This window comes from Panicum virgatum, chromosome 1N (genome assembly GCF_016808335.1).
Source record: "Panicum virgatum strain AP13 chromosome 1N, P.virgatum_v5, whole genome shotgun sequence".
NCBI classification, from domain to species: domain Eukaryota; kingdom Viridiplantae; phylum Streptophyta; class Magnoliopsida; order Poales; family Poaceae; genus Panicum; species Panicum virgatum.
The window spans coordinates 43,291,847-43,300,127 of record NC_053145.1 but is presented as its reverse complement, the minus strand read 5'-3'; positions in this window follow the sequence as shown (position 1 = coordinate 43,300,127).

The following is an 8,281-nucleotide window of genomic DNA, read 5'->3' as shown; positions in this document are numbered from 1 at the left end:
ACACTTACATGCATATGAAATGAATAAATAATTTTGTAACATTAACAAATTAACCACTTGAGGTGAACAAAATGGCTCTACACACGATCAAATAATTATACGTATCAATATCATGAGAAATTATTCTTAAAAATTGAACAATTATAATATATAAGTGAACAAAATAGCTTCACTTAGGAATAAATAACTTTGTATGAATACATACGTACGTGTCCAATGCAAACAAACTACTCGTACCAGCAAATAAATTAGTACAAAAAATATCCTGAAATATTAGAAAGGTAATTTATAGAAAATTACAATCAGAATAAATTATAGCATTCACAATCTAAGTTCATAAGAGTTTCTTTTTACATTTAATTAGATAACATGGCAAAATATTTCTGATGAGAGAGATGGTAGTAGTTCATCATAGTGAAACTTGTCATACACGGTTACCAATGCCTCAAAAACTGTTTGAAACTCTTGTTAAAACAGTTTGGTTTCATCTCCACACATTTCATCTACTCCCATTAGTAGCTTAAGAGCAACATTTTAAATGATATGGTAGCCTATTAAATCATGAAGTGAAACTTCACATTGTGAGATCTAGTTTCATGCTTCAACTCAAATATTCTTTTTTTAGCGTCAACTCAAATATTCTTAGATGATATAATATTATACGACTATGTAATAAAACTTTGCTCTGAGAATAGTCTTACCAGAACTTGCAAAAAAAAATCTGGATTTAAAGTAATCTACCATGCAAAGAAACAATGGTAAACAAAAACCTGCCATTCAAAGAAAAACCTGGGCAAGAAATATAAAGAAAAGCCTCCATACTGAAAAGAAAAGGAATAGGACAAAATCCAAACCGAAGGAACTGGCAGGACAAGAAATTTGCGGAGCACAAAAAAGGGAAGAAAGTAACAAAGGAAAAATTCACCAAAGATCCATGAACTTGTAAGAGGGTATTATTTCGGTCCACAAACTTCCAAAAGTGCATTTTTGGGTCCATTAACTTGTAGGTTGTACCATTTAGGCCCACAAACTCTTGAAACATAGGTCCACAAACTTTGAAACTACATTTTTTTAGTCCATATACTTCTAAATTGTGTCACTAAAGTCCACAAACTTTGAAAGTGCATTTTTAGGTCCATAAACTTAAAATTTGTGTCACATAGGTCCATACTCTACCAGGTGTACACATAGCACTGATATGACATGTTAACTGGGTACATCCCTTTCATCTCTCTCCCTCCCTTAGTCTTGCATTTTATAGAGAATGTTGTAAGCGAGGTAGGAGCATGTATCCATTTTATTTGCAAGGATGGCCACTAGAGGAGCTGTTGTTAATTCTATCCTAGCGAACATGTCATCACCACTGTCATGGCTCTCCTCGGCAGTGATCTCAAGGGCCATCTTCCCAACCATACTGCACCCTCATGGTCGAGCAACTTCATGCGTTCCTTCATTGCTTCATCCATGAGCAATCGTGTGGCCACAGATGTATTGGTGTTGGACCAAAAGCCCAAAATGCTTGGTGAGCTACAATGACCAAACATGCCTCGCGAGAGGCTGCTTCAGGTGACAGGTTTGCTATTTTGTAGCTAGGCGACGCATAGCTCCCACCGATCGGAAAGACATGTTCAATCGGTGCCAGTGCAAAATTCAAGGCTTTCTTTTGGGAAAGGTTCATTCACGGCTAAGGATTATATCTTTGGTCATGGATTTTGAATTCCTGATTTACTTGATCACAGGTCGTCCGATTTGACAAACCTGAACCAACCCACCCGAAAAATCTAACCAGATCTGACCCAAAAAGTGCACGGGCTGGGCACGAACCTATTTTTTTCGACTCGGGGAAAAACTCAGGTTGGGCTTGGTCTGCAATTTTGGCCCGCATGCCAGCCCGATAACCCAACCTTATAGTAAAACACCCCTACTCCTGTTCAGCCCATAGAATTTTGACAGCCCAGCCCAACAAAGAGATATGTAAAAGTTGTTTCTAACCCTATTTCCAATCCTCATTCCTTCCCTGCAGCCCCATCCATGGCATAGGCAAAGAGCAAATCGCCCCCTCGGCACCTTCCCTCTCCATCAGTGCTCCTCCCCCTCCACTGCACCCTCTATGCGGGGCAGACATCCAGGGTGCAGCCAGGAACTGGCAGGGGCCAGCTACACACTGGCATCTAAGCCGGCATGGACAGACCGCGGGCAGAGGCTGGACGCGCGTGGGCAGCTAGGTCGGCGTGGCCAACCAAGCCGTGGGCAGGCTCAGGCAGCGGCTAGCCAACTAGTCGGCAGCTAGGGATGTCGAGTTGTCGGGTTGGCTGTCAAGCCATGCGTCGGGCAGGCACAGGTCAGGATTTTTGGTCTGATGTGAGCTGGCAGAAAAGAACGCCAGGTTTCTTTTGGCCCGGCCCGAGCTATGATCAGATCTCTTCGTGATGTACCAAGACTCCGAGAGAGTTGTGTGTTTGGACAAATAATGACAAGCTAAGCTCCCGAATGATCCGTTGTGGAATACTTAGATTCTAAAATCCCTATTAGATGAACAATATCACCATTAAAGTGTAGCAGATTGCTAATGTTGTTTCTCACAGAAAAAAGTTTCTAATGTTGCGGTCATATGAAAATTCATATGCAAATAACAAATTCCATATGCAAGTGCAGTACAAGACAAATTTCCAGAATTTTTGTCTTCTAGTGCCTCATGCACTTTGAGTTTGCCATTTCTGTTTAAATTTCTTTAGATTGAGTTTGCAACCCAACTTTTGATACAAAATACGTCTAATGGCACTATGGATGTGCATAACTTGAATTTTCTTTGATACTTGCAACTATGATTTTTAAGAGTTTTTCACTTTTCCTCCGAGAAGATGGTTTGCACCTAATATATTCCTAAAGAAACTGGAGACACCATCATTTATTTCATTGACATCTAAATTTTAGTTTGCGAGATAATTACGTAGCATTTTTCACTTGACATTTTCCTATTGCTGCGAACAAGAGCATGGTGCAATAACACAGAAACAGTAATCAAATAGTCTAGTACAGATGAAAAGCATTCTTGAATATGGAAAACAAGAGCACCGAAAGTTGTGAGCTTGTTTCATTTTAAAGGGCAGATAACACCACAAAGTGGAGCTTATGCTAATCTCTGCCCATCCAATGTCAATAAAACTTTAAAGATCGGGCCGACGATCCCTGAATAACCATCAATCATGCCTTTATTTAGGGCCTGATCAGCTCTGACCTGAAGGCCTTACTGGTGATGATGGGTCTTGTTATTGCCCATCAATGTTGGGTTTATTATTGACGTGCATTATGCCCCTGTCACTTTTTTTATATCAGTAACGATCCATTTTCATGTAGTGTACCTACTTGGATGTATCTTTCCAAGTACGAGAACACACAGCCCAATAAGCCTGTGTCAAAATAACTAGGCAAAGCAGCAGGAAGTATTGAAGACTAATTATTTAAACAAGAAAAAAACAAAATTCTGCCTAAGTTTTTCTGTGGTAGATTCTCCACAAGTCTCCTTATGCTATACCTATCGGTAAGTCGATAAGCCAACACAAGTCTCCACAAGACCTGAATGGGTCTGCTTGTGGCTCGTGCCAAGTTCTCACGAAGGACTCAAATTCTTGTTCTTTGTTGTTGATTGTGATGTCACAACTAATCTATCTGTTCAATTATTGCAGGAAAAAAACCAAGCCAACACTCCTGTGATGAACATAAAGTTGAGTTCATCATAGTCAAGGAGGGTTGGTTGTCCTTAATTTGCAAACACGGAATGAAGCACTTCTCCTAAAATATCTTCATAAATTCTACAACCGATTGGATATCCCTTGGGCCCACTTTATTTGGAAGAGACATTATAGTTCTAGCTCATTGCCATCTCTAAGAAAGAAAGGATCCTTTTGGTGGAGACACAATCTCAAGTTATTAGTCAACTTAAAAGGAATGGCGATGGTTTACCTTCAGGATGGCCGCAGTTGTTTACTATGGGATGATCTCTAGGGAAACAGAGTTACCCTTCAGCAGTATCCTAAACTCTACTCATTTGCAAAGGCTAAGAACATCACAATCAAGGCAACCAGAGAAGCTAGTGTCCCACAAGCTCTTTTTAACCTACCTCTCTCTGATCTTGCCTTTCATCAGCTAGAAGATCTAGCATACTCTTTAAGTAGTCAGGTACCAAAGATTTGGATTGTTGGTCGTACATCTGGTGTTCTCCCTTCTTCTCTTAATCAAGAGCATATAAACATCTCATAGGACACAGGGTCTTGCAACTAGTCTATTCTTGGCTATGGAAGTCAGCCTGTCAAAACCTCAAACTTGGAATGATATGAAACTTTTTATGCGAGAAACCTTTGTTAATGTACTTCTGCTTTGAATTCATATGATGAGGTGAATCACTTAGAGGAAGAGTCTGTTGTTATTTCTCTTGCTATGTCTAATCTTTTGCAGGATAATGTACATAATCAAGAGGATGACATGGAAGATCATGGGGAGCTCACAACCTCATGTGCAAATTCAGGACCATCACTTCACAATGCACCTATTAATCTAGCTGAGAACATAGGTAATGCTCATGGTGCTACACTCACGGAAGGTGAGAATTATCTTGACGTGTTGCATTTTTCCACACACCATGCTATCACTGAGCAATTGTTAGTGGAACCTTCTCTTGATTTATGTTTGTCACAATATGACTCCCTTCCTATTCATTCTGATAAAAAAGAAATTTGTGAGAATGCTTATGTTAAACCAATGAATCCTCATGCTATATGTGTTTTGGAACCCAACATTTGTGTCTAAAGTAGACATGTTGTTCATATTGGTGGTGATAAAGATGAGCTAAAATTATTGTCTTCTTTAAAAACTCTGGGTTACATTGAATTTGATGTTTTGTGTAATCTTAGTTATTTGGAGGAGAAACTTTTTGTATATGCTGATTTGCCATGGTTTTCTAGACATACATATTATGTTATTTGCAAATATAACAACAAAGGAGAATGCATGGTACATCGAGTTTATATTTGTTCAAATCTGAATTCTCCATTTACTGTGCAACAATGTGATCATGTAGACGACTGCAATACTACTAATCTTGTAATGTCAAGTTCCTCTAGTTTTATTTTAAAGAAGCAGTGTCATTTCAAAGGAGGGGAGCAATATTGGTTGTTACCTACTCTATATCATCCAACTAAGATCAAATCAAGGATGGTTTGATGTCAAGAAGGGGAGGATGATGAGGGCATGACACCTTTCGGATATGACCATTGATTATAAGGTGAGCTCGTTTCAAATAAATTTATCATCTGGATTTGAAAATAAATTACTATCTAATGATTTAATTATTGTTAGAAACCATGGAGATGATGAGGTGGATGTTGGGGAGGAGTTTGGAGGCGTGGTGGACCAGCAAGGGCAGCCAATCCGAGTTGGAGGCCCAATCCAAGTCGAGCTCGAGTCTGCCTCGGAGTCCAGGAGCAGCATGCAGTAAAAACTACGCCACGACAACATATGGAGTCCGTTTTGAAGTTCTTTATATGGATGAAAAGATAATTTCAAGGAGCTTCCAATGGCACTAGTTTCAGGCCCAAATGCATTAGGAGTCTATGGGAATCGCCGAAACAAGGGGATGTCCAAAATCTGCCACAGTGCTGCGACACCATGCTTTGGGCTGTTGGCCTGTGTATCGTGTTAGGGTCCGTTATAGACGTGGCTAGGGGGTTATGCACGCCCCAACCCTCATATAATCAGTAGCCGCCGCCACATTCGGGTTTTGGGTTTTGTTTAGATCAAGTTTTCCTTCGAGAATCTGTCTTCTTCATTGTAACTGTGACGACAAGTCCTTTTGCTGTGAATCAGGGGCCCCGTTTTTATTGTTCACCACTGTGGCGATTAGTCCTTTTGTGATCAGAGTTTGAACCCTTTTGATTTTCGCTTCATACAAATATGCAATTTCAGATTGCACGTTTACCCTTTATTGCTTGTGTTCTTCGATTCGCTTGCAGGATGAGCCTTCTCAGCGAGGTTAATTAAGTTGTGCTTGGTTGATAACCAACGGAGCAGCATTGTAACGGTTGCGGGACTTCGAATCGTGTCTGATTAGAAGCCGGATCGCCAACGTCACATACTCCACCAATCAAATTTACCCTACCTCTCAGAAGATCGGGCCAGTCCTACATCACTGCAACTAGTCTATTCTTGGCTATGGAAGTCAGCCTGTCAAAACAAACACAAGGTCTTCTTTTGGTTATTGTTTAAAGACAGATTGAGCACTAGAGGCCTGCTGAAACGGTGTAACCTGCATCTTCCATCCTATATCTGTGTTTGCTGCACATAGGGCATAGAGGAAAATCTCGCACACCTCTTCATTACTTGTTCATTTGCAAGAGTGCTGGGCAGCAATTGGTCTGCAAATTACTCAAGATAATCCCTGTTGGTCTTTGAATTTCAATAAACCCAGCTGGGTGTGCCATTTTTTATGGACATTATCATCTCCCTTAGTTGGTTAGATGCAAAGGAACGAATGACTTTATTTTTAGAGGACTGCAACCACTTATCTCAAATTGCAAGTCATACTTCAAGAGTGAATCTGCTCTAGTTATTCTAAGAACAAAAAGAAAGAACAAGGAAGCAATGTCTCTATGGATAGAACAAAGAAACAGAGCTTCTAGCCATAGAGACATTGTTTCTTTGTCTCTATGGCTAGAAGTTTTGTTGTAATCACTATGTCAAAGAAAATCTAATAATAAGCCCCATTATTAGATTTATTGAACCACAGCTACACCACATTTTCTTTGTTTCTTTCTTTGACATAGCGATTTATTAGTTGAGAATCTAATAATGGAGCTTTCTTAGTAACATCTTGATCGAGGCACTTATGATTCAATAAACTACTAGTGGGGTTAATGCCTAAGGTTAGACATAGCAAAAAGCAAAAATCTGTGGTAGACCAAACTCCTTTATCTCTATATCAACTTTATCTACTCTCAGCGATCTAAGTATATCTCATGTGGTTATGGTCTGTATGGTGAAACCTAGGTTCAAGGCTCAAACTCAGCTGCTTGTATTTTCCTTGATTTATTCCTTATGAGGCTAAGTATTCTTTTGACGGTTTGTGATGTGTCCAGTAGCATCGAGATACCTTTGCGCCTTTATCTCCTTATGATGGTCAACACATGCTCACTATTAGATGATCATAGGATCGCTATGATTTCAAAATGTATCAGCTTGGACTGCTGTTGACGATCATAGGGTCGCTACACTTTCAAGATATATGTCGGTTCAGCCTCTCATGTGTCTTCATTGGGTCAATATAAGTTCAAGATCTGATGGTATCTCCCATAGGCGTTTACCACACTTCCTTAGTCCTAAGGTTCATATGTCATAGACACATCTCATACCATCACACAGCCTCCACACATTAATCTTCATTGTCACTGGCAATAACACAGCCATTGGATCATATTTGCCATTATGTAAATAGACCAAAGCAACCCCATAATTTTTTTTTCAAAGTTACCCATCTATTGCGTTATGAAAATAGTTTAAAATAAGTTTATATTTAATTACCTATCTTGACGAGGACATCACTCCTATGGATACAAACATCAATCCTTCACTGGTCATTCAAGGTCCAATCACTAGAGCTCTAGCTCGACAATTGAATCTAGAGGTGAGCTCGTTTCTAAACACCCCTTTGTATGATTATGAGAATAGATTGTTACCTAATGATTATATTGTAATTAGGAACCATGGAAAGGTCAAGGAATGCTTGGAGATGGGCTTGGAGGTGTGGAGGACCAGCAAGGGCGGCCAAGTCAAGAGGGATGCTCAAACCAAGTCATACTCAGGTCTGTTTCGAGGTCCAGGAGCAGTCTGTAATAAACGCTTACGGATTCAGAATTGGATGTTCTTTCTGTGGATGGAAACCCAAGAAGATAACCTTTCCAAGGGAGCCGGCCTCAGGCCCAAATCCATCCGGAGTCGATGGGAATCGTCCAAACAAGATGGCGTCCAGAATCTGTCCCCGTGCTGCGTCACTTCCTTTTGGTCTTTTGGGCCGTGTATCTTGCTAAGGCCCATTAGAGTTTTGTCCACGGGACCTTGGCCGCCCCTAAGACTATTTAACCAGCCGCCACTCCCTCCTCTAGGGTTTGGGTTTTGCTTAAGTCTAGAACAGCCGTCGTTCATCGGTTTGTAAGATCCCAATCGTGAGTTGATCGAATTCGTTTCGCAATTTGGTTGCTTCTCCGTGCACTTGTTTGTGTTATTCGTTTTC